The 23065-nt window shown below is 40.4% G+C and overlaps 1 protein-coding gene across 1 annotated transcript in view; it reads left to right on the top strand.

Annotated features, from left to right (window-relative positions):
• LOC121933747 (olfactory receptor 14I1-like) overlaps nt 1-23065 on the top strand; it is a 43587-nt gene that overhangs the window by 13726 nt on the left and 6796 nt on the right. The window lies entirely within an intron of this gene.

The raw sequence follows: 23065 nt of genomic DNA, 5'->3' as shown, positions 1-23065 counted from the left end.
ATGTGTCTTTAATGTTGGAATGGATTATTGATGAAACTGATAAAGGAATTTGGAGAAGCAACAGGGTGCAGATTGAATAAAGAAAAATAGGTAATTATTGGTAAATACTTAAGCAATAAGAAGGAAGTCAAATTAAGAAAACAATTGGGAATTGCTTTTTAAATTTTATATTTATACACTTTAATCTTCTACTGGTTTTAAATTGCACTATTTTAAATCTGCTGTTCACCACCTGAATCCTTATATTGGGAAAAAGGCAGGATATAAGAAAATAATAATAATAATAATAATAATAATAATAAAGAAAGTCAAATACCTAGGTATAGTAATAGCAAATAAGAATTCAGAATTATATGAGAATATGAGAAAATAAATTTGGAAGGATTTTGTTTTACTTGTAACATTGGCTAGGATTGTTTTTGCTCATAAATGGAAAGCTAAAACGATTCCAAGTATTTGAAAACTATATGATATAACAGAAATGGAAAACTTACTTTGAAATTGAAATATGAAATGTCTGAGACGTTCCATAGGGCTTGGAAACCTGTAACAAAATATTTGAGGGAAAATGGGGCACTTAGTTGTAATTAATTTACTAGAGAATCTAAGCTTGATTTGGATACCTAAATGTTTGAAGGGAAGTGGTACTAGTGTGGACAAATATTTTATTAAATACCAAATTAATTTTTGTTAGGAAAACGGAGAGAATTTCAGAGAGATTGAAGACACTGTTAATAGGATTGGGGTACCAATATTAATTGTGGTGAAAGAAATACACAACACATGTAAATACAAGCTAAAGAAGGCAAGGGAGGAAGTCAGCATGTGTGATCACATGAAAAATGAAAAATGAAGGGAAGAATGGAAGAGGAGAGAATGGAAAGATAGGATTAGGTAAGTAGGGCAAGGTTTTGAGTATGTAGTAGAGGGAGTAGAGGATGTAGGATGGTTGAAGAAAGATGTGAGATGAGAGAATAGTGAGGTATGGTAAGGAGATGGAGAGAGCAAAGATGAGAGAAGGAAAATAAGTTAGATAAGAAGGTAAGAAGATAAAAAAATGGTAGAGTGGGAAATTGAAGAAGGCAATTGATGGTAGTGACAAATTGTATGATGGGATATGTGAAAGTAGAAAGGAAAAGAAGGTGTAGGTGTGTTGAAGAGAGGTTGTTGAAGGTGACTGTGTGAATATATGCTCATAAGAGATAGTCATAAGACAGTTTTAAAGATGTTAGTGTTGTTATATTGTTAATACTATTATTATCACAGTTATTTGTTTGATATAAATATGTTATGAGATATTGGTGTGTTAGACGATATAGGTACGTTTTTGTTGTAAAATGCTTATGTATGTATCGTTTGTATGTGCTTTTATTACTGAATTTTTTTTATTTTGAATAAGGATTATTTTAAAAAATAAAATTAGAAATGGATTAGTGTATATGCAAGCTGAATGTTTGTATTATTTATCAATAGGTTAATGAAAAAAATGTAAAAGATTTTATTTTACTTTTCATTGATCTGACGTTTTCTATCAGATGTTTCTTTACTTTTCTAGTACGTATTTTTTTCTGTCTGTGTAAAACTTTTTCCTTTTCTCTTGTTATTTGTGTGATAACATGGTATCCCTCATATTAAAGAAAAAGAAAAAAAAACTAATCTTACAAAGAGTTGTGTTGTTTCAAACATGAGCAAGGAATACTGTGCCGTTGATAGAAATTACTTTCAGGTTTAAAAAGTGTGCAGAATGTTTCCTAGAAAGAGATAGACAAACTGAAAAGTAACTCAGGAGAAATATTAGTTTAACAGTATAGCTAAGTGATCAAGAATAAGTAACAAGAAGGTGCAATTTAAAATTTGGAAGCATGCAAGAAAAAAAATGGACAAGGAGACTGAATCAGAACGCTTTCTGCAATACATGAACAACAGTTGCTTAGACTCTAAAAATCGAAGCAGACGGATGAAATGAAGTGATCTGTTGTCATTCCAGCCTTAATCACTCTAGGAACCCAGCAACCGGCTGGCCCACTCCCGAAGTGAGCTGTCGGCAGCGGTCTCAAGCTGCCAGTGGCAGGAGCAGGTTTTTCCACCCCTTTTCTAGCTGCCTTTGGGCCACCTTAGGTGGCCTCAGCACAGCTTCCACCTGCTTGGGAGGCATGTGTTGTCTAAATGCTATGCCCCTGAAGCAGGCGGAAGCTGCTCTGTGTGATCCATCTGCTTTGGGCCTAAGATTCCTTAGAGTGCAGCAGTCTCCTTGCCCATTGTTTCATGCATGTTTCCAAATTTTAAATTGTGCCTGCATGCCTCATTTTTTTAGGTTTGCTGTTTCAGTATTCTGTCATTGCTCAGTACTATGGGATTCTGGGATTTCTGGGTTTTTTAGTTATTTAGACTTCTCTGTCAAAAAACCCCGGTGCTACAATGAACTGCAGATCCCAGGATTCCATAGGATACATCCATGACAGTTAGAGCAGTGTTAAATTATATTAATTCTGCATTGTAGCAGAAATCTCGGTGGGTGTCTCTTGGGTCAGTTGCTCTCTCCAAGTTTGATCTATTTTGTAGAGTTGTGAGGATAAAGTTGGAGAGAAAATTTATGGGATTTACATCCACCTTTCTTTTAAAATGGGAGTCAAAGCAGCTTACAATATTATTTTATTAAGTTTTACAAATATTTATGAAAAGCATATTTAACACATATTTAACAGGTGATTATATATCATATAAATATAAAATATAATCCTCTCAGAAGCTTCTCATATATTGACTTCCTCAGTCCTTCCATTAACATGCCCCTAATCCATCATCTTTTTCTAATTTTAAATAATGGTTAAGCATTACATCACAGACCACATGGAGCTTTTTCTATCTTAAAATAAGGTCTTGGGTTTTTTAGTTTTGTTTTACAATAATTTAAAAAGTTAAAACTAAACCATTAATCACAAAAGTTAAAATATAATAATACTAATATTAATGCAGTGGTACTTTCCAGAAAACCCATTTGCCTAAAAAGAGCACTAAGAACACTAACACAGTACTGCAGAGAGGATCAGCTAGAATTCAGTTATCAAAAGACTAAAATCATGGCATTTGCTAAAAGGCCCAAGAACCATAATTGGAATTGGATAGCCCACAAGATCGAACAGGTCTCCTACTTCAAATATTTGGAGGTAATTTTTCACGCTACTGGTTTTAGGAAAGTGTACAGGGGCAATGCTGCTGGTAATGTGCAGAGGAGCTCAACAGCCATCCACACATTTTGTATGACAAGAGGAGGACATTATATCACGGTGCCACTCAAACTTTTTGAGGAGAGATCAATCCCACAACTGCTTTATGGATCCCAACTGGCACCTCTGTCCAACTGTACACCATTAGAACTTGTGCGTTCAAAATTTCCAAGGTCAGTATTCCAAGCCCCAAAATGTGTTTCTAAGGCAAGACTGGAGTCACGCTTTATAAAAATGGAGCCCAGAGTGTAGATGACCATACTCAGCTACTAGCATTCTCTGAAGATGCAAGCCACAGATGCTGGTGAAACGTCACGAATAAACTCTTCCAGAACATGGCCACATAGCCCCAAAAAATCTACAAAAACCTATTTTAAATACTATTTTTAATCTGTGTTTCTACCTTGTTTTTACCTTCTTTTATTCTGTATCCCTTTTTTACATGTGCTGTTCTATGACCTTAACAAAGATGAACCGAACTACTAATAATTAAACATAAAAACAGCATAATTATACCAATTTGCTGCACTGAATTCACTGGAGAAGATGGGAGATGAAAATGTAACAAGTAAAGAAAATACATTATATAGGGCATGACATCCTGTTAGTGACATACATAGGGCTTCAATTTATAATCTGTGATTATGGAGCATTTCAAGCAAGGACAGAGGATGGAGGCAGGGATTATCTCTCACTAAATTGCCACTGAACAGCTAGATGCCATCAGCCAGGGTCCCAGCAATTTTAAGAAGTCATAGGCTGATGGCAGCCAGTGATTCAGCAGCAATTTAGAACTTTATCACATCAGAACCTGTAATGTTCCCATCGAGTTCTGAAAACGTTCCATGGCAGAATGATCTGGGAACGAGACTCATCGCATTTGAGAAGAAGAACGGGATGATAATGTAACGGGAGCACATTATATCGCACAGCACCCCCGTTGAATGGGTGCTTTTGTCGAGTGGGTTCTCATATCATATTGCTGTGGCACATGCACATTTCTTTATATCTTTCTCCTTAACAATATTATATACATACATATATACATACACATGGGATATGTGAAAGTAGAAAGGAAAAGAAGTTAAAGCGTGTAGGCATGTTGAAGAGAGGTTGCAGAAGGTGACTGTGTGAATATATGCTCATAATAGTCATAAAACCATCTTTAGATGTTATTAGTGTTGTTATATTGTTAATACTACTATTATCAGAGTTATTTGTTTGATATAAATATGTTATGAGATATAGCTATGTTAGACAATATAGGTAGGTTTTTGTAGATCTATGTATCCTTATGTATGTGTGGTTTGTATGTGTTTTTATTACTGAAATTGTTTCATTTTGAATAAAGCTTATTATTATTAAATTTTGAAATGGATTACTGTATGTGCAAGCTGAATTTTTGTAATGTTTATCAATAGCTTAATAAAAAATGTAAAGATTTTGTTTTACTTTTTCATTGATCTAACATTTCCTATCAGATGTTTCTTTACTTTTCTAGTATGTATTTTTTCTGTCAGTGTGTAAAACTTTTTCCTTTTCTCTTGTTATTTGTGTGATAACATGGTATCCCTTGTATTAAAGAAAAATGGAAAAAATAATCTTAAAAAGAGTTTTGTTATTTCAAACATGAGCAGTGCACAAAGGTTAGAAGGAATACTGTAACACTGATAGAAATTACTTTCAAGTTTAAAAAGTATGAAAGAGATAGACAAACTAAAAGAAACTCGGGCGTGTTACAGATTGCCAAAAAGTACGCACTCTGTGCGTACTATGGTTAGGAATGGGCGTGCTAGGGTTAGGAAGGGTCTTACCTTCCTAACGGCCACGACCCTAGCATGCGCGGAGCACATACTAAATGGTGGCGCCCGTCCACATGGGGGCCACCATCTTGACATCTCGGACTCACAGCGTCCAGATGTCGCACGGCGGAAGTGACACCGCAAGTGTGCGACTAGCGCCTCGTGGTGCCACTTCCGGGTGGCAAGAAGAAGCGCCATTTCGGCGCTTCTTTTTAGCTGCGCTGGGAAGCCTCACGGTCTGGCCCCTGGGGCTTCTCGGCGCAGCTAATGACGGCGGCAGCAGACTGCCCACTTTTGGGCGGTCTGAAATGCGCCTCAGTAAAAATATTACTGGAACAGCACAACTAAGTGATCAAGAACAATTAACAAATATCATGACGGAAAATAAGGAGGAGCTGTAGAAAATATTAGAAGATAATTAAGATAGGAAGTAATATGCAAGCTTAGAAAAATGACTTGGGTAAAATATATGAAAAACTAAACAAAACTAAAAAATGAGGCATGCAGGTGCAATTTAAAATTTAGAAGCATGCATGCCAGAAAAAAAAAAGGACAAGGAGACTGAATCAGAGCTCTTTCTGAAATACATGAACAACAGTTGCTTAGACTCTAAAGGGTAAGCAGATGGGTGATCTGTGGCCACTCCATCCACAATCACTCTAGGAACCCAGCAACCTGACGGCCCATTCCCGAAGTGGCACGTCGGCAGCAGTATCAAGCCGCCAACATCAGGAACAGTTTTTTTGCATTCCTTTTCTAGCTGGCTTCAGGCAACCTTAGGTGACCTCAGCGCAGCTTCCATCTGCTTTGGGGGCATGTGTTGTCTCCTTGCCCATTGTTTTGTGCATGTTTCCAAATTTTAAATTGTGCCTGCATGCCTCATTTTTTTAAATTTGGAGTTTCAGCATTCTGTCATGTCTCAGTGCTATGGGATTTTGGGATTTCTGGTTTTTTTTAGATATTTATCCAGTACAGACAGGCCATTTGCACTGATATTAGGGCTCAATAGGGTGCAGCATCCTAATAATAATAATAATAATAATAATAATAATAATAATTTGTTTTATTATCGCTATTCCAAATGTGCTGAGCCCTAATTTTGGAGCCTGTAAATCACAAGGCTGCAGTCCTATCCACAAGGGGCGCACCCTTGTGATGTAAAGGCCCCCGAGTGTCCAAACGGCTCTGGGCAGAAAAGTTGTATTGCAGCCCTTATGATGCCTCAAAAAAGGAGCTGCATGCGGATGCTGCAGCACAGATGCGCGGCAAAAATGTGTGACACAGATCCGCCTGTCTATACTGGCCCTTAGACTTCTCTGTTAGAGAACCCTGGTGCCACAACACACTGCATTTCCCAGGATTCCATAGGATGGATCCATGACAGTTAAAGCAGTGTTAAACTGTATTAATTCTGCAGTGTGGCAGAAACCTAAGTGGGTGTCTCTTGGGCCAGTTGCTCTCTCCTATCTCGATCTATCCTGTAGAGTTGTGATGATAAAGTTGGAGAGAAAGAGCCACATTTATTTATTTATTTATGGGATTTATATTCCACCTTTCTTTTAAAATGGGAGTCAAACAGCTTACAATAATTTTTATTAAGTTTTACAAATATATATGAAAAACAGATTTAACACATATTTAAGAGGTGATTATATATCATATAAGTATAAAATAGAACCCTCTCAGAAGCTTCTCATAAATTGACTTCCTCACTCCTTCCATTAACATGCCCCTAATCTACTCTTCATTTCTATTTCTAATTTTAAATAAAGTTGAAGCATTACATCACAGTCCACCTAGAGCATTTTCTATCTTAAAATAGTGTCTTGTTTTTGTTTTTGTTTTACAATAATTTTAAAAGATAAAACTTAATCATTAATTACAAAAGTTAAAATATAATTAAATAATACTAATATTAATGCAGTGGTACTTCAAGAAAACCCATTTGCCTAAAAAGAGCACTAAGAACATTAACACAGTACTGAAGAGAGGATCAGCTAGAACTCAGTTATAAAAAAAACCTAAAATCATGGCATTTGCTAAAAGGCCCAAGAACCATAACTGGAATATAGATGGCTACAAGATCGAACATGTTTCCTTCTTCAAAAGCTTATGGGGGCTATGCTGCTGGCAATGTGCAGAGAAGCGCTACAGCCATCCAGAAATTTCTTATGACAAGAGAAGGCTGTTATATCATGTTGGCACTCAAACCTTTAGAAGACAAATCAATTGTACAACTGCTTTATGGATCCTAACCGGGACCTCTCTCTAACTCTGCACCATTAGAACTTGTGGCAGTGACCTCCCAGAGGTCCTTCTCTGTCACCGCTCCAAAAACGTGGAATGACCTGCCGGAAGAGATTTTCCAATTATCCTCACTCGAGGCTTTTAAAAAGACGACAAAAACCTTTCTCTTCTGGCAGGCCTTCCCCAATTGATAATGTTTTTAACTTTGATGTAATGTTATGTACTTTTTAAACATTTTTTTTTACTCTTTAATTTTATAGTTGGGAGGGAGGGTTGGGTCAGGGTTTTGTGGGGCTTGTTGAAATACAGGACAAATACTGAACAAAAATATTCAGTTTTTTAATTGTGAATTTACATACCCAAAGCAAGCTATATTTTATTCCCATATCCTCACTGTCTGCAAAAGTCAGAATATTCACTTGAGTGACTTTTTAAACTGGATCAAAAAAATGCATACTTATCCCTAGGGTGCGTACATGTTTTAAGATCTATTACTGCCTCTCAAGGTTTTTTTTTTTAATTACATAAAAAATTCTATTGTACACATCAAATATAATACCAGCCATTAATTTGATTATCATGTTTTAAAAATAAAATAAAATAAAATAAGAATGACAGAACACTAGAATATTTTACAACTCAAGCTTGAGGCCCGGGAGCAGTTGGCTTTTTACAGTAAGTGTCTTAAGGGCTTTTTTAACCTCTTTGTGTTTCAGATAATATATAATGGGATTAAGCACGGTGTTACCACAGAATACAGGAGAGAAACCAGTTTGTCCTTATCTAGAGAGTAGACAGAGAGGGCCTAATATATGTGTAAATAACTGAGGAGAAGTAAAACTGACTACAATAAGATGTGAAGAACATGTGGAGAAAGCCTTCTTCTCCTTCAGTGGAACGGATTTCAGGATGGTTTCTCATGATGAACAAATAGTGATGTTAGAGTCAAACCCAGCTACAGATCCCAAATAATGAATCTGACAAAAGTCATACTCTCATTGATGCTGGTGTCTGAAGATGCAAGCTTAAAGTGGAGGTATGTCACAGAAGAAAGGATTGATTATGTTTGAGTTGTGGAAGGAAAGCTGCAGCATTAGCCCAGCATGAACTGCAGAGTTAACCATTCCAGTAACCCACACTCCGCTGCTATGCCAATGCACACATCCTTCCTCATGATCAAGTAGACTCCAAAATGGCAGATAGCAGCATAACGGTCAAAAGCCTGAATGAAAGAAGTAGAAGTTTCTGTCCCCAAAGCCCAGATGAAGAGATATACCTGTGCAATGCAGCCATAAAACGAGATAGTCTTTCTGTGGGTCAAAAGAGCCTGGAGCAGTTTAGGAGTTGTAACTGAGATGGAGAACACATTTGCTAAAGACAAATTGATGAGCAAGAAATACATAGGGGTGTGAAGCTTTCTGCAGGTACATATGGTGAAGATAAGAAGTAAGTTACCAGAGAGGGCCAAAGCATAGATGATTGCAAATACCCAAAAGAGGAGTGTCTGTAGTTCAGGGGAATAGGTTAAACCAACCAATATAAACTCCATAGTGGTGGACTGATTTTTCATGTCAATATTTCTTTTGCTGATGGTCTAGGAGATAGATACTGTAGATTGTGTTACCTTACTTACCAAGATATTTCCCATGACCTGGGTACACCTGTTAAAATAAAATTCATTATGGGATCATTTCTGAGATTAACTATTGCTTATTGAGAACTTCTGAATGCTTTCCATAAACTATCTTTTGTCATCTTGATTTTTGTCAAGTATTGGTAAATGCCTGTAGTTGTAGGATAACCTGATGAAATATTGTGTCACATAATCAAAATGTTTCTTTAGGAAGGTTTGATGAACTCATCCCTGACAGATGTCGTTGTTTATCAATAGATACACCTATCCTGTAAAAAATAATGCAGTTTCACACCATTGTAAGTGAAATTGCTCCATCCTACAAAATCCTGGAATTTATACCTTTGTGAGACACCAGCACTCTCTGGCACAGAAGACACTGAAAGCTACACATCCCAGGAATCAATAGGATGGAGCTGCAACATTTAACGTGATGCCAAACTGCATTATTTCTACAGTTCAGATGCACCCCAGAACTTCTAAAAACTTTCAATAAATAACTCCTGGTTGCCTTCCTTTTTATTAGGTGTTGGTACATGCCAGCAGATGTTGAATACCCTGATAAAATATTTTGCCCAGGTTTTTTTTTAAAGGTCTCCATAATAGGGAGAACTGTTCAGTATTTACAGTGTTGTAAGACATTGTAAATTTTGGAATCCACGTTTATAGTCATTGCACTGATGCAACAACATAAAGGTTCTCAAAACTCACCTTACAAGCATCCCAGCCTCTTCCAACAGTGAGGCCACACTTCCCAATACCTTGGAAATCCCTGTGTTGGTAAGCCTGCTTGACTTCTAAGGTAAGCTTTTTTGGGATCACAACTATGTCTCCCAATAGTATTTCAGCCAAAGTAGTACTCTAGAACAGAGGTTCCCAACCTTTTTGACTCATGGAGCCCTTTTTAGAACCAGTTTCTATGGTAGAGCCTCTAAAAGCCCTGCCTTATGTCTTACAAGTTAATGGTGTGTAGGATTAGTGTTATGAGTGGAGAGGAGAGGAAGATGGGATAACTTCAATTTTCCTGGAGCAGTGGCTTCTCAGAGCACAGGTTGGGGACCTATTCTCTAGGATATAACTAGTCATCACAGAGCATTGGCTTTAAATGTATGTCTCCCCTCCACCATACACACACAAAGCAAATTAACTACATCCAGAAAATATCCCAAGCTAGGGAAAGAACCATTTTTAGTCACATACACATCCAATTCAAGTAGATGCAAGCAGTCTTAAATATGGACAGCAGTGCATATTTGCAAATGGATTTCATTCAACAATTGGAGAACAATGTTTAGGAAAGATGATCCCATTTTACCATGGGATCTAGTGGAAGGGATTGCATGCATTTTTGTTAGTGCATTGTCATAAAACATTTTATAAATAAATGGAAGGCTCATGAAAGTTGGACTAAATTAGTATGTTATTAAAAGTGGTGTAGATTGGAAGCAGCTGCAAGAAATCAACAGGAATATTTTTATATATGTATATGTACATAACATTTAATGAAAGCATAGGTTCTGCAATAGGAAAAGAATACATTTCAGGAAAAGAGGCTTGAGATATCCCCTGGTTGTTGTTGTTTTTACATTTGTACATTTTGAAGACTTCATGGCATTATTTAAAAAGCAGTCACTTTCTCTAATGCGGGTGGGAGGAGAACACAATGGTTCTGCAATTATTGGGGACTTTAGTTCTCAACTGAGCCAGCATGGCCTATAGTCAAGGGTGATGGGATGTACAATCCAGCAACATCTGGAGATCCAAAATATCCACATTTAAAATGGATGCTTTACTCAGATAATTTGTTTGTACACAGTCTCGTGAATAGCCTCACTTGTTTTTAATTCTTCATAATTTCAAGAATATCAATAGGAAGTGGTTTCTTATAACCTCAGTGCTCTTCCAACTAGCCATATCTAATGTGTTTGGTGATAGTAGTGAAGATGACTAGAACCAAAAATCTACTGGGGATGAACTGAAATAAACCAGACAAAATCATGAATAATATCTGAAGCAGGAATCAGACACAGCAAATTCAGTCCTAATGCTGATCATGACCTATCCCCATTTTAATGAAGTTCTGTATGTATCTTTCTTTCACTTGAGAAGAAAATATAAGATATAGGTAATACTATATTTTCACTCTTTATGTCTTTTGTTATACTGTGTGATGATCGAAACAGAAGCCTTACATTCAATGGCTATATGGCTAACTTAAAATCTAAAGTTTGTTATATTTTTTAATAAATATAAGGTGGGAGATGAAACTATTTGAAATGATAGTTTTTTGTTGGTTTTTCAGCCTATGTGGCCATGTTCTAGAAGAGTTTATTCCTGACGTTTCACCAGCATCTGTGGCTGGCAAAACGTCAGTAATAAACTCTTCTAGAACATGGCCACATGGCCTGAAAAACCCACAAAAAAATAACTATGGATGCCATACATAAAAGCCTTCAACTTCACATATCTGAAATGAAATATGTACCTTCATTCCTATATGTCTTTGCTCCTTCTTGGTAGTGTTTCTTTTTCCTCCTTATAACATAGGTGGAATCTCTTTTGCTGCTTCTCGTCTAACAAATATCACAGGCAACCACATTCTTTCAATATAATAATTGGGTTCTAATGGGTTCTAATGGCAGAGGGCAACTAGCTTAGTCCTGCTGCAGATACACGTTTCAGACCATAGTCAGTAGCCAACTTTAAAGTCTTTCTGAAAATAAAAAGATAATGCCGTTGGGAAACAGACCTCTGAGGTATCATCTGGAAGATGGCAATTATTTAATGTATTGCTGAAGGGTTTTTGTTTCATAATTTCAATTCATTTATTTAATTATTTGAAATATTTATATATCATTCCAGTGGCAATGCCCTCAGGATATTTCTGCAAATGGGGGGGGGGGGGCATTAAAGGGGACTAAATCTCCTAATATGGCATTAGAATGTATAAAAATCAGACTATTAAGGGCATGTTTGGAATATTAATACCCAAAATAAATATAAAATAACAGATATGCTCAATTATTTGTAGGAAGATCTGGACCCACCCACCCCTTCTATGATTAGAATTTGCATAATTTTTCACTGAAATTCTAGGAGGAGATTCCTACATTTAATTTTTGAAAATAGTTTCAAGGTTTAAATAAAGGAATTCAATGTATAATATAAACAATTCTAGGTATAATAGTTTAAATCATGTTTACCTTATCCCACAGGCTCAGCTTCAAGCCTGCCCATCTCTCTAAATATTGTGCAGTATCTTTTACCAGTATACTTAGAATCATAGAGTTGGAAGAGACCACAAGGGCCATCCAGTCCAACCCCCTGCCATGCAGGAAATCCCAATCAAAGCATCCCCGACAGATGGCCATCCAGCCTTTGTTTAAAGACCACCAAGGAAGGAGACTCCACTACCCTCCGAGGGAGTATAGAGCATTACAGACTGCTGAAAAGCGGCGGCATGCACCTGCCCCTTTCCCCGCCAGATCTGGGCCTCAGCAGCCAGAGCAGCAGCCACTGAGGCCCCAATCCACCGCTTTCCAGGCCGTGGGGAAGTGGCAAAAGGCCACTTCCCCACGGCCTGGAAAGGGATGTCCTTGGGGCTTCAAACCCCAAGGACACCTTGCAGCAGCGGGGAGGAGGAGAAAGGGGCCGCTTGGCCCCTTTCTCTTCTGCGTCGCTGGGCGCAGCCATCTAAAGGCTGCGCCAGCTACACAAGACCAGGAAGGAGCTCCGTTTCAGAGCTCCTTCCTGCGCGGACGAAAGGGCGCACTAAGCGCCCTCACGCGGCACGGTGGCGTCACGTTCTTGCCGCCTCATTTGGAGGTGGAGCGTTCGTGACGTCATCATGGTGGCCCCCATGTAGATGGGGTGCCGACATCTTGTACGTCCTCAGGACATATTAGGCTTGGGGGCGTCAAGAAGTGACGCCGGTTTTTAAACCTAGAACGTCCTGAGGACGTCCCTTATGGCGGTATGTAACACGCCTTTGTTCCACTGTTGAACAGCCCTTACTATCAGGAAGTTCCTCCTAATGTTGAGATGGCATTTCTTTTCCTGTAGCTTACATCCATTGCTCCGGGTCCTGTTCTCTGGAGCAGCAGAAAACAAGCTTGCTCTCTCCTCAATATGACCTTCAAATATTTAAACAGGGTTATCACATCACCTCTTAACCTTCTCTTCTCCAGGCTCCCTAAGTCGTTCCTCATAGGGTATGGTTTCCAGGCCCTTTACCATTTTAGTCACCCTCCTTTGGACATACGCCAGTTTCTCAATGTCCTTTGTGAATTGTGGTGTCCAGAACTGGACACAGTATTCCAGGTCAGGCCTGACCAAAGCAGAATATAGAAGCACTAATACTTCCCTTGATCTAGACACTATACTTCTATTGATGCAGCCTAAAATTGCATTGGCCTTTTTAGCTGCCACATCGCACTGTTGACTCATGTTCAACTTATGGTCTACTTGGACTCCGAGATCCCTTTCACATGTAGTTGCCCATCCTATATTTGTGCACTTCATTTTTCCACTCTAAGTGCAGTACCTTACATTTCTCCGTGTTGAAATTCATTTTGTTAGTTTTGGCCCAGCTTTCTAGTCTATTCAGGTCATTTTGAATTTTGATCCTGTACTCTGGGGTATTAGCTACTTCTCCTTGTTTGGTGTCATCTGCAAATTTGATAAGTATACCCCCAATTTTGGCCTTCAAGTCATTGATAAAGATATTGAATAGCACTGGGCACAGGACAGAGCTCTGTGGGACCCCACTGGTCACTTCTCTCCAGGATGAAAAGGAGCAATTGTTGAGCTCCCTTTGGGTTCAGCCAGTCAACCAGTTACAAATCCATGTAAAAGTTACCTTGTCTAACCCACATTTTACAAGCTTGTGTGCAAGAATGTCACGGGAAACTTTGTCCAAGGCCTTACTGAAATCAAGATATACTATATCCACAGCATTTCCTTCATCTACCAAGCTGGTAATTTTATATAAAAAAAGAGATTAGATTTGTCTGGCATGACATGTTTCTCTGAAACCCATGTTGACTTTTTGTGCTTATGGCATTGCCTTCTAGATGTTTGCAGACTCTCTGTTTAATGATTTGCCCCAGAATCTTTCCTGGGATTGATGTCAGACTAACTGGACGATAATTGTTGGGATCCTCCTTTTCCCCTTTTGAAGATGGGGACAACGCTTGCCCTCCTCCAGTCTGCTGGGACCTCTCCTGTTCTCCAGGAGTTCTCAAAGATTATTGCCAATGGCTCTGATATTACATTTGCCAGTTCTTTTAATACTCTTGTATGTAATACATCTGGTCCTGGAGACTTATATTCATTTTAACCAGGTATTTCTGGACTATCTCTTATTCTGTGGGGAAATTCCCCTATTCTGCCCTCTGCTCCATTATCTTCAGGATGAGCACCCTTTGCCTTTTCTGAGAAGACTGAGGGAAAGAAGGTGTTGAGTAATTCTGCTTTTCTCTGTCCCTATTAAGATTAATTATTTGAGATAAATCCCTAGGGATAATAGACTAAAGACCTTACAAAATTAAAAATCCCAGGATTCCATAGGATGGACCTACAGCATTTAAATGTTGTAGGTCTGCACAGACCTATAGTCAGATTATCTAAATCTGTAACCAATTTATAAAGTTTAGATGCCTTAGCAAAGTCCTTTCACTGCTAGTTAATTTAAATATTTAAGCATATACAAATTCATGGGAATAATAAATGCTGGGTATAATAGTACTTATATTTTATACTCTGGAGTTCCATTGATTTCAGTGGAAGAGTTAAGCACACACTTAAGGTTGCAAATATATGAACTCATATCTATGAATAATTCTTATTAAATAAAATCTAGTGCTCTATTAAATAGACACGCAAGCCTCCTTTACAGAACTCAATGTAATTACAAGACTACAAAGGAATGTATTTTGCTGCGTGTCAGTGAAAACTGAAAGTTATGCTGAGACTTTGAAAGTGTGCCAGATACTAAAATGGTGCAAAACTTTTGCTTCAGCAGTGCAGTGGAGAATTGTTTTTTCCTAGTGATGCCTCAGAGGTGCTTTTCCCAATTGCCCTGCCATTTTATTAAAAGAAAGATATCAAAACTGGCCACTGGGTTTCTGCAAAATGAGGTCTGCCTTCAAAAGGATGGGACAAGTTTTCACAGCCATCACACAAATGAAAAACATTTTTGCAACCAGCTGCCAAAGCAGAAAATAATTTCAATCCTGAAGAAAGAAACCTAAATATATCTGGTAAGGAAAAGACACAAGGACAAATAGGAATTAAGGTAAATATTTTTATTTCACCTTTCTGCCTTTCACTCTGACAAACTGTGTTAGAGCTACTAGTTTTATATTATTTGTAAATGTATCAACAACTTGGTATTGAGAACACTCTAATTATGGGTTGGCTAAAATTGTGAATAATAATAAAAATAATAATAATAGACAGAATGAGAAAGAGACAGAGAAAGAGGGCATGAAAAACACTGCTACTCTGAGCAGATGAAACAGATGTTTTCAATAGGTATTTCATAAGGCATAACATCTTTAATCATTACTTTCCATCAGCAGACCATTCAGGACTGTTATGAATCAGGAATGCTCAACACTCTCTTTTAGTCTCTCTCTATCTGTCCATCTCTCTTGCGCACACACCTACAGGTTAGTCCCTTCTCAAAGTTGTTGATAGCTTTCTTGCTGTTGTTTGCCATGTAGGAACTATGTGTGCTAATAACCCTGTTTTTTCACATTATTTTTGCCTGGTGCAATAAAGCATCCTTTTGTTGGCTGTTATGCCCATGACTATTCACTATGTGAAGAGGACATGTTTTAGTGGTCTCTCCTATATTTCTGAGGAGTGTCATATATTGCAATATGAATACTAACTAGCACATTGTCATTTTGCCCTTTTTATTTCTCTATGGGAGAAGTGTTTCATGGTATATTTTGTGCTAAACTGATTGTGTGACAGAACAGAGACTGCTAGTCCTCCTTCCTTTGTGAAACATGTAGCACATAGATTCATTTTGTAATATCAGTCTACCTTTCTTGGTTATCTAACATTTGCATCTCTTCCCCTCCACATCCACAGTGATAGGGAAGTGGTGCTGTGTGCCTTTGGCCAATGTGTGTTTATCTACTGATGCCTAAAGATAATGATATCAGACATTCCCCCCCCCCAAACTGAATGCAGCACAAATGTGTTGTTGTTAACTGCCCTCAAGTCAATCCCAACCCATGGCAACCCTGTGGATGAGACATATCCAAGACTCCTCCATTGTTCTGCTTAGTTTTGCAAACTTATACCTGTGACCTCCTTAATGCAGTCTGTCCATCTAACATGCAGCCTTTCTCTCATACTATTTACGTCCACCTTTCCTAGCATTATTTTCCCCCCAATGAGTTGTGCCTCCTCATAATGTGTCTGAAATAAGACATCTTCAGTTTTGTCATCCTGGCTTCCAGGGAGATTTCTGGCTTGATCTGCTCTAGGACCCACATGTTTGTCCTTTTGACTGTCCAGGGAATCCTCAGCACTACATTTTGAATGAATTGATTTTCTTCCTATCTTCCTATCTTGTTTCTTAATTGTCCAGCTCCCACATCCATACATGGCAATAGGGAATACAATGGCTTGTATGATTCTAACAAATACAAAAATTCTAAAAATTCTAAAAAAAGAAAAAAACTAACAAAGGCACAAATACACAAATTGGAGATACAAACTGAATTGCTTGCATAGTGAAAGTAAGAACATTGTGCTTTCAGTTAGTTGTTTAGTTTGCAGAATGGAGCAACGACGGAGTGTACTTTAAAGAACAGTTTTTATAAACAGAAAATATAAAATGCCAGTGTAAGTGAAACGCTGAAGAGCTGACTCTGGAGCTTATCAGATGGACTTTAAAACCAGCTCCAGCATCCTGGGCTAGAGCCAGTATGCGGGATGGAGGTGAGGATTATCGCATGCTAAAATGCCACCTAATCACCACCCCTCATCAGCCTGGGTTTCAGCCATGCTCCTCCAGCACTTTAGAAGCCATAAAGCTTCTGGATTCTAAAATGTTCTGGTGGGTTGTGGCTGGGACCTTGCATGGACCCAGGTTGATGGCAGGTGGTGATTAGGCAGCAATTTAGCATGTGATAATCCCCACATCCATCCCTCCAGCCCGGAAGGCTTGAGCCAGTTTTAAAGTCCATCTGATAAACTCCTAAATGTGGGACTTGAAAACTTTCTTTAAGCTGCTACAAGGCAAGGAAGCCTCTTCTTTAAGCATTAGGCCACAATTCTTTGTGGGATTTCCAGGCTATGTGGCCATGTTCTAGAAGAATTTGTTTCGAATGTTTTGCCAGCATATGTGGCTGGCATCTTCATTCTCTGAAGATGCCAGCCACAGATGCTGGTGAAATGTCAGAAACAAATTCTTCTAGAACATGGCCACATAGCTTGAAAAACCCACAAAGAACTATGGATGCCGGCCATGAAAGCCTTCAACTTTACATTCAGCCACAACCCCATTTCCCCATTTTTCTCCCATTTCTTTAAGCAAGACCCCTTCATCCTTTGCCCCAAAGTCCCATACACCCCATGGCTGATAAATGATATATTGTTCATATTATATGAGGCCCGATACAGATGGGTGAAAAGCACCAGTCTGTGGGTGGGGTGAGGGCTAAGCGTCTCCACGTTCACACCCCTCCCCGCGCTGCCAGGGTGCCATACTTGCATGTGCCCATTCAGACAGTGCACACATTGATGACGTCCCTTTGACGCAGTGCCCAAACAGGGCTGTGCCAAAGGGACATGATCAAGCCGCCCGGCAGCGGCTTTGACACTTCTTCATAGGCACAAAAAGGAGCAAACAAAACAAAACAAAACCAAGCTCCTTTTTGTGCTCTGCAGAGGCTGTATCGGTGCCACAGCTTGCATTTGCCGCAGCACTGATCTGGGACAGAAAGGGGCAGTGTCTCGCCACCCCTTCCTGCCTGTCTGTACTGGGCCTGAGACATTTGGTACATGAGAATCACTCATGAGACATACAAAGTGTGTAGCTATGATAATATGTAAATTATAGCTTTTTTACTCAAAATACATGGATGAACTTTAAAAAAAAAACATTATTTTACTCATGGTAGGTACTGCATAGATAAATATGAATTTAAATGGAAAAGTAAATCTTGTATAAGTGGTTTATATGCACTGATACTTCAAAAATATCCTGAGGAACAAAGAGGTAAATATTAGTTTCTGTGTGAACTATTTCAGGCATGGTAGATAGGCCTTTTTCCAAACAGAAAGTGGCACAGAAAATAAAAAATGGGGGTGGGTGTGTTCTGGGAGCCACAAAAATGACCTTGGAACCTTATGTGGCCCACAGGCTACACTTTCACAACTCCTGTTTAAAAACCCTAACATATAAATTATTACATGCAATATTACATACATTATATATAAGCAAAAAGTGCCTTTGGTTCATATGTCATACATCATATAAAATTTTGTTATGAAAGAAATTTGTTTTGTTATGTGAAATGAGAGAAAACAGTTTGACACTGAAAAAATTAAAATATTTCATTATTCTCATAAATGCACACTGTTTGATTTAACACACACACACACACACATTAAGATGCCGATGCCAAAATAGACAACAGATGTGAAAGTATATGCATGGAAGACTCCCAGAATAGGTTTTTTTTTTGGGGGGGGGAATCACCACTCAAGATTCACCATTCAATTCGGCCAGCTTTGAAATGGAAACTATCAATTCAGCATCAAATGCCGTTGTTTTAGGGCACACAGTATACACAGCTTCTCTTAAAAGATAATTATTCATGGAATCCCGTCGTCCTTGGCCCCTGGTATAGCACCTCATTTAAGTAGCATCTAGTATCTGATAAGAGATTGTTTAAGTTTGTCAGGATTAGCCAGATGATCCAATGATGGACCCTGGGAATAGGGTGCCATAGAATCTGAAGACTTAATCCCAGCCATCACAATGACAACCTAGAGCACAATGCTTGCCGGAAGAGGACTATGTAAGAGTAAACAATTACGCACAAAAACGGAACTAGGGAGGTTTTGTCCTTCTTCCTCCTTCCATACACGTTTGATATATTATGTCAGTGTCAATGCCAAGGGTTGTACTATATTCTTAATGGGATGAGTCCACTAGAAAAAGACAGACAAGACAGGGGATATGGACCCTTTTATGTCCATATGGCAACATATAGAATGTTTAAGTTAGTTTCATAATGTCTGCCTAGGCGAATTAAACACAGACTGAAAACTGCCCAGTTAAATTCTGACTGTGTTGTTAGCAAGAGGAACAGAGGTGAATGCTCGCATCAGTAGCAGCATAACACTAAATTTTTCCACACCTAGGATAGATTTTTGATCTGACCTTTCTAGATGCTTTGGACGGTAACACCAAGTCCCTTCTGTTTGGCTAACATCTGGAAGAAGTCCAAAACAGTTTCTGTCACCCCTCTGTCTGACTAGTCAGAGCAGGTAAAGTAAAGAGCTTATCCCACATAGGGATATGGCAACAAAGACTCATGTGCAAATCGCCCATCAGTAGTTGAGACATTTTGCATGGGTACAGTGACCAAGAATATTTGTTAGTCGGTGGCACCTCTTGTGGGAATACATGTTTCCGCTCACAACGCCTAATCCGCTGATGAAGTTGTTTCGTCGTTCCATGAACATATGGCTTAATATATGTCTATCAGAAGAAGCGGTCATTGAGTTAATGGTCATATTCCTGGATAAATGGATATATAAATAAATAAATAAAATAAAAATTTTATTTATTCCCGCCCTTCCTTAAATCGGGCGGCTTACAACAAGATTAAATACAATCGTACAAACACAAAGACAAGAAGAATTAAAATACAATCAACAAGCCATAAAAAATAACAGCAAAAGCCCCATAGCCCACCGCTTGGCCACGGAAGAGGAGGGAGGCCCACAGGATTTTATTCGGGGATGCCTGTTGGAACGGAAGGTTTTCAAGTCCGTCCTGAAGGGGCCAGGAGGGGGACGAGCGGAGCTCGGTGGGCCGTATCCAAAGGCTGGGGCAGGCCATGGAAAATGTCCCCTCCGTGGGTGGAGGCTAACCAGCCCCAGGCACCTTCAGTAATTGCTGGCCCAGGACGTTCGGGGGTGCGAGGAGGAATATAGGGGAGAGGCGGCCCCCCCTTCAGGTCTCCTGGGCCCAGCCATTAGGCTTTCATAGGTGATTACCACGCCTATATTGAGCTCGAAGCGGATGGCAGCCATGGAAGTCTTTCAAAACCGGTGTGTATATGGCTGGTCCTGGGAGCGCCAGTGACCAGCCCGGGCTGCCATGTTCTGCACCATTGCAGCTTCCGAGTTTGGTATAAGGGTTGCCCCATGTAGATACATTGCAGAGAGTCCAGTCCCCCCACACCCCCCCTCGGTTCCAGAGCAGTACAACAGTTTCTAGGTCCCCTCGGGCCAGGTATGGGACGCCTGGCGATAGCCGAAGCTGATAACAGGTGCTCTGGACCGTCGCATTTCACCCTGGCGCAGGTGAAGCGACGAGTCACGAGCACCCCCGACTGCGCATAGTCCCTCACAGGGAGCCGGACCGTTCAGGACAGGTGGAACCACCCCGCCAATCCTGGACCAGAGGAACCTATCACTAGTACCCGTTTTCTCTGGATTCAGTTTGGAGTCGGTTTTCCCTCCTCCAGCCCTTCTGACTCAGACAGGCCCACGAGAGGAGAGACGCATCCCCGGTCACTGCATCGCGGAGACCAAGAGAAAAAATTTGGGTGTCAATCAGCGTACTGATAACCCCGCGCCCCATATCTCCCGGATGATCTCTCCAGCGGGTTTCATGTAAATGTTAAATAGCATGGGAGACAGAATGGCTCCTTGAGGGACCCCAGTTTTAAGGGCCTCTCGTCAGAGCAAACGTCTCCCAGCTGCACCACTGGGACCCATCGCCCGGAGGTAGGAACTGGAACCACTGGAGCGCAGTGCCCCCGATCCCCACCTCTGCCAGGCGTCCCAGAAGATACCATGGTCTATGGTATTGAAAGCCGCTGAGATGTCCAAGAGCAACCAACAGGGACACTTGCCCCCCGTCGATGCCTCAGACGGAGATAACGACCAAGGCGACCATGGCCGTCTCAACCCCGTAACCCGCCTGGAGCCAGTTTGGAAAGGGGTCCAGATAATCCGCTTCATCCAAGACCGCCTGAAGCTGGATCGCAACTGCCCTCTCGATCACCTTACCCAAAAATGGAGCGCGAAACAGGCCGATAATATTATGTACCAGGGGGTCGGGAGGGCTTTTTAAAAATAGTTTACAATGGCGCATATCAGTTTCTAAGATATTCCAAGCTCCTTTGTTGCTTTTTTTCGTGACAAATAAGGCGGTCTCCCCAGCCCGACAATTGTTTCTTTACAGAGCTAGTCATGCAAAGAAATTACCTGCTCATATATGATGGAAAGTTGGACGCAGCGCTGACTTCACGCAAGGCGCAGAGGGATTGTTCCTGAATCTGCTATTCGAGTCTAGTCTAGTTTGATTTTTTCCCCTTTTCCAGTTCAAACGAATTCAGTTACGCTCCCCTTCATTTAGCGTATTACAGCCTGTGATCTTTGACAGTACGAATTACCCCATAAAATGATACAGTTTCAGCTCGTGGTTTGGGAGGCGGCTTCTCACAGTGGATTTCCAATAGTAGAGTGGCAATAGAGGGAACAACAATTATGTTTTGCGTTGACCGAGAAGTTGGAAATAACTAACGGAAGGAGGACAAGCTCCACATTCTCTAAGATGGTCAACGGTTCATTCATTTATAGTGTGAAAAAAGCCCCCACCCCGTGGGGTTGGCCACACTAGGCTTCTTCAGGGGCTTTGGAGAAAATCGGTGGGTTCAACACTCACAAATTACAGGCCTAAGAGATAAGGGTTCTTGTAATTTGGAGAGTGTTTACAACTCCAGTGATTTCTCTCAAGGCCCCTAAGAAGCCTGTGTGCCGAACATTGTTTGGGCGTTTTTAACAGCTGTAAAAACTGAATAAAAATTGGACTTCCTGAACATGTGGGTCTTGTCTCCTTTCGTTTGCTGCTTGACCTTGATCTGGGGTAGGCAAGCTTGTTGAGGCCAGGGGGCCCGGGTTACCTGTCCCGCAGACAACTGGGGGGCGAAGCCAAAAGAATAATTAATAGTTTTTTTTTGGTAAAAATAATTAATAAATACGGGACAATTGAGGACACAGTTTCAAATGGCGACACTTTTTTGAAAAAGGAGGATCCAAAAATTTCCTGATTTTTTTAAAATGTTATATAATGCATGTTTCGGAGGCTTCTAGAGACAATTGGCCCCCCTTGGCCCCCGCCACCGTGCCCCCTGCCTGCCACTTGTCCCCCTTTGCCCGCCTCCTCCTGATAGGCCAAAGGGCCCCATGGCCTCATGCGAGAGGCAAGGCTCCGGGCGGCAATGGGGCAGCAGGACTGGGTGGGGGGGCCGGTCCCAGGCCGTACGGGCGCCGCAGCTGGCCCCGCGGCCGCAGGTTGCCTACCCCCCTGCCTTAGATAAGGCCCCTGATTCCACATACCCAATGTGGCTTTGAGAAGTCATTATCCCTCTTAGCCTATTTTTCTACATATTGCGAAAAATTAAACACCTTCGTTAAATTATGCTGACCTTTTGGGAGGTAAGGGAGTGCTGATGACAACGAGGTTTGCCTTATTATGAAAAAAATCAATTCATATGAGATTCTATGAACAAGATTGTTTTCAGCCTGGGGTGGCTGAGACTTTGGGGCAAAGGAGAGGGGGTCTTGGCTTAAAGAATGGGAGAAAAGTGGGGGAAAGGAAAAATCCTTCACTCCTTATCATGCCAAACACTGTAACCTGGGATTATCGCATGGACAAATAACCCGCTCGCCTGATGGGAAACAGCCAGGCTACAGGATGCAGGAGGGTATCATGCTTGTAATTTTCCACCAATTCCAAGGAGCTGCATCCCGCTGCATCCCAAGTCCCAGTGGCTTCCGAAGTTTCTTTCAAAGCCAGGAGCTTTCCTCTGAGTGTGCTGGAACATGGGATGCGTGCCATGGAATCGGTCGGAATTACAAGCGGGAGTAGCGTGCCTCAATCCCCTAGC

This window comes from Sceloporus undulatus, chromosome 6 (genome assembly GCF_019175285.1).
Source record: "Sceloporus undulatus isolate JIND9_A2432 ecotype Alabama chromosome 6, SceUnd_v1.1, whole genome shotgun sequence".
Classification (NCBI taxonomy): domain Eukaryota; kingdom Metazoa; phylum Chordata; class Lepidosauria; order Squamata; family Phrynosomatidae; genus Sceloporus; species Sceloporus undulatus.
Note: the sequence above shows the minus strand (reverse complement) of the source record. Positions and strands in the feature narration are given on the sequence as shown.